Here is a 5,527-nt window from a genome sequence, read left to right on the forward strand (position 1 = left end):
CATTAAGACGACTGGAGGTACGCGCTGTTTCAAATGAAAACCGAAGTGCCCAGCCCATGTCATCCAAAACGGGTTTTTTCATGTGCAGTTTAAACTTACTGTTCTCTTTAATTTTTATTGTTTAACGAATTGTACATTCATACAGTATATGTACATGTATTTTCATTAGTTTACTAGTATATAAAATGTGTTCAAAATTCTAAAGAATAGTTTAATCATTCATTGGGATTTCAAAATGAAAAAAGACATGGAATTTAAAAACGGTGGGGGTGGAGCGACGTAATATCCTTTTTATAACCTGATTTGTTCCATTGTTGACTTCATAGAGATTAAAAAAATATTTCGCTGTACTGATCATCGATATCAAATGTCGATCAGTATTTTAAAAGGAATACTTTTTATACCATCATCAGATGAACGTTAGATCATTAATTTGAGCCCTTGAACTTAATGTGAATGTTCAGAATCGTATTTTTCCGTGCTCAATACGGTCAATAACAAAGTACAACAACAAAAATCTATATATGATGTAGTTACAAGCTATTTTTTCGTACAGAATAAAATATTAAGAAATATTTTATCGCAACTTTCAATGCGCTGCACATATATACACTAAAAGCAATAGTTTCGTCGCCCCTGTGAAAATAGTCCGTAATATACAGTTTGTTCATCAAAAAGTTATTAGCAAATATAACATTTCTTACATTAACTTATTGAAGAGCGACAACATTGATTTTCTCTTGAATGTTGATTAGCGCCAACAACTCTTACATGTATACGACATATACATGTATCGTACATAACAGGGATCAGCACACACTAGTTTTGATTCTTATAATACAGGGATCAGCACACACTAGTTTTGATTCTTATAATGCACACAAATACTTTGATTCACAATTTTAATTGATTCTTCATTCTCGAACGTAAATATAATTGATTCATATAGAAAAAAAATACAAGAATAAAAACTTCATTGTTAAATAAAGTTAAAAATAATTACAATTCCCTTTGTGATTTTTTATTACCTACGTAGCAAGCGTTACCTTAATGAATTATGAATTTTCATGGACATTTGATGAACCGTCTTCAAAGATTCTCAATGATAACATGTTAAATGACAGAAATTCGTAAATAGAAATTGTAAGTAAATCTTCCTTGCAGTTTGTATTGTGTTTACGCTTTGTTGCGATTTTAATTAGTAGCAACCCAACTATAAATGGACTGTACAAAGAAAAAATACCAAAATCTTCTTATCTTAAAAAATAAATTACAAACAAAAAACGTGCAAAATATTGCATATAGGGTACCCCCATTGTACGGATAACTCCTCCTACAGTTTTCAAAATAGGAAGTTGTTCTTTTGCAGATCAATTGTACTTATATTAGAGATGTGTATATTGTTAGAATTTTGATTTCCGATCATTCATCAAAAAAATACCAGCTTTTGAACTTAGTCATTTTTTGGCAAAATAATGCATATAGGGTACCCTCATTGTACGGATAACTCCTCCTACAGTTTTCAAGATAAGAAATTGTTCTTTTGTAGATTAATTGTACATATATCAGAGGTGTGCATATTGCTAGGATTTTGATTTCTGCTTATTTAAGAAAAAAATATTGCATATAGGGTACTCCTTTTCACTGGATACGGGTTGACATGGATTATGGATACAGTTCACATAAAAGAAAACCCGGTTTGCTGTCACATTGACAGCTTTTCACTTGTTTTAATATATATCTCAACCTAGCCGACATCCAGGCATCGAGATATGACGATCTTTGTTTCAGATTAATTTTCTTCGCTATATTCGCCGTAAAATCATGTGTTCTATTAGGTCGGTTTGGCGTTTTAATATATAATAACAACCCAAGGAGTACATTAATAATGATGGTATTAGCTGGAGTCCATAGTAAAGTAAGAATCAACAACCAGATAAAGTTATATTTCTAAATTAGCGATTTCATAAAAGTTTATTTTTTGACCTGAAAACATGGCTACACAAGGATTCAAACAAAATGTACAAATATGTCAAATAACCCCTCAAGAGGTCTCATTTACACAAATGAATTTAGGTTGTAGCAACTCCTATGATAAACACGAAAATTACATGCTTAGAAAATAATAATTGTGGTTATTTTAAAAACTTTGAACTATTATCACCTGAGAGAAATAGAAAAAAACATATTTTTATCAACAAAAATGTCAAGGAAAATCTTCGCGAGCCCTCCATTTGTTTTGTTTATAGTACATACGCATGCGTAATAGTATAGGCTGAACCCGTAAACACGTTGAGATGTAAATATGTGATAGGTTATACGTAATTATTAATTTTATGAAACAATTAGATTTATTTCATGGAAAACTTTGTAATTTTCAGAAAGTTTATACATTTATGAGTAGTACAAAAATACCGAACCCGATCGGTTTTTTGATAAGATGCACCGTACTGTCTCTCTAATATATTCATTTAGGTATGATTTTCATGAAGTACAGAGAGATATTTGGAAGGTTAAAACTAATCAATTATTTTCTTTTTTGGGTATGTAGATACATGTATATCTTCAAGTATGAATAACAGCCACTGTAAACAAGAACATGTAGGCCCTTTACTTAGCGATAAGAATATTCATCATTACAAAAACTTGGGGGAAGGGAGGCGCTGTATAGATATATTTATTTTTGGATTCCTCATTGACGTGCGTTGTTCATACATGAAAGATTAAAAAAATCATAAATTTATGCTTCTCGTGAAATGCATAAAACAGTGTGGATTGTACATTTCCCTTTGGTGTTAACTTGAATACACCTGAAAAAAGTTTCCAGGAGTTGCAATGGTATTTTGATTATTGAGAAGGATTAAAACGTAGGAATATTTAATTTAATTAAAAAGAATATAACTGAGAGAAATGAAAGTGTAGGAATATTTTAATTATCAAGAAAAAGAATATTTTGGTCTAGAACCATCCTTGAAGCGCTTTTGGTGTTTAACAATTCCCTTTTAAGCCTGGTATTTCTATTAAGCACGAAATGTGCAAACATTTTTTCCACAACCCCAATGATGATTAAATAGATTCGAGAATATCACGTTCTCTTGATGCATAAACATGCAGCTTTTGCATCTACGCATCTATGAATAATTCTTTCACGACTTCCAGTCCATATCCATTCATGTCCTCTCAGCTTTGTTCGTTTCTGTATATACGCAAGCATATCTGGCGCATTTACTGAAGAGACCGTCAATCTTAGCCGGCTTTATGTTGGCGAATCCTTCACCGGCCTTGGTACCTTCATTGGTAGCTATATACCTGTGCAGCCTATAAGAATTCGGCAATCGCCAAGCCAGATAGTCCCGTACAAACTTGATTTCGCTTTTGGAAGTTGATTTTAATCAACTCTCTATGCAGTTACTTTGGCAAAACGACAGTGAAACATGTTTTGGACCTAGGCACAATCATGAATTGAAAACCACCACCGCTGACAGTAGTTAGTACTTAATAATAACTTCGATGCAATGTATTCAGAAGCATTTCTCACAAGGAATTCAAACTTATTATAGAAACCTTTATTATATCAGATTTTAAATGTACAAATTATATCTTCCTTTTTTTCTTTTCTGGTTTTTTTTCTTTCTTTTTTCTTGGGAGGGGGAGGGGGTCGTACATGGATGTATTTCTAAGCCAGAGTTTTATTAAGATTGGTTAGCTATTATTGATTACCAGAGCGCCATTTCTACAGCTGTAAGGTTTGGAATGAAGGGCAGACTCTGTAATTAAAAGATAGAACCAATATGGGCGAAGACTAGACTTCATTACTATTTGTTTATCAAACAAGAGGCCAACGGGCCTTAACGGTCACCTGAGTACCATAGCCCATTAACAAAATTGTCGAGGTCCAAGTCTTATATATGCGTTTAATTGAGATTTATTATGGAGTAGAAAATATAATATTGTGATGACAACCACCTCCCTGCCTATAGCCCATTAACAAAATTGTCGAGGTGTAATCCTTATATATGCATATAATTGAGTTTCAATATGGAGTAAAAAAATAATATTCTGATGACAACCACCTCCTTGCCTGAAATGACTCTTAATCCTATAGTTTAGATAAAGACTTGGAGCTCATCCTAGAGTGTATGGCCTACAACAGAAAAGGTGCACAGCTTTCATAGAAAATATTCCCCCTTTATGTTAACTTTCAAGATAGGTTTATGTTTATATGTTATAAACTTAACAAGGTGGCTATTATACTACTTATTACTTTACTATTAACAAGTCAACTTGTTTATCTGAGAAAATATTAAAACTTTTTTTTGTTTCAAATGATAAAAATACTTGCATAACTCTTTTGATCATACAACTTATTAAGTAAATTATATTTATGAATTATATATTAATTACTAAATATAAACAAGCGAAGGAAGATAACTCCATTATGAAGAAGCAAGGGAAGATAACTCCATTGCTATACATCTGTAATCATCTTCCCTGAACACTTTTCAAATGCTTTCACAATATCTTATTGATAACTTTGATAGACAGCTTCATCATAGTTCTTTTCTAAACATGTGAAATAACTCATTTCTTTCATTGAAATTCCTGAGCAAAATAAAATGAACAAGCATTCTGAGAGTATTGCATAAGCAATACACGTCCCCTACCGGTTTGTATTATTCTATGAAAGCTTCCAAGCACACAACTATTTCAGAGCTATTGTAAACGAGATGTCATGCTTTAATCAGAGATAAAAGAAGAAAGGAAATTAAAACTATATAGTTGATATAGAAATCAAATACAAAATAGGTAAAATAATACTCTTTATTTCATCTCCTGTAGTTTCGCCAAGTCTATTCTGTATTCGCTGGTAAAAATTTGCGAAAACAATGCACTGCTATGCACAATATCATTTCTTACCGTCTTCTGTACCCCGAATCAAACCAAACAGTTAAACAGCACAACCCGACAACGAACCCGATTGTAATAATACAAAAAAAATCCCTGCCGATTAAATTTACAACACAATGCTTGACATTATTTTACAGAATTTATTTGTTTGTTAAAATGATAAAAGGAATGGTACAAGTAACGCATGATATTATTACTGACTACATACTGGCCTCGTTTATTCAATACACACCGAACCCGAACATTAAAAAATTAATATATATGTAAATCAGACGCTACAAAAGTGTAAACTTGATCTGTAATTTAACATTTTGAAGCTGTTCAGCAAGTTTCATATTATTCCTCAAATGCATAAAGAAAAAAAATGTGGAAAACTGAAGTGGGACAGACAGACGGACGGACAGACAGACGGACGGACTGACGGACGCAGAGGAAAGCTATAGTCCCCTCCGGTGAAACCGGTAGGGGACTAAAAAAAAGCTACTGCTTTTATCAGAGACTCTTTACTTTCCTTAGAATATCTGGGCCAAGCACAGATAGAGAATTTTGCAAAAGATTGGTCTGACGTCGCGCACGGTGTTGGTGTTTATTTCGGTAACGTAAAAAAACGTCAAAAACG

Source organism: Crassostrea angulata, chromosome 8 (assembly GCF_025612915.1).
Source record: "Crassostrea angulata isolate pt1a10 chromosome 8, ASM2561291v2, whole genome shotgun sequence".
NCBI lineage: Eukaryota > Metazoa > Mollusca > Bivalvia > Ostreida > Ostreidae > Magallana > Magallana angulata.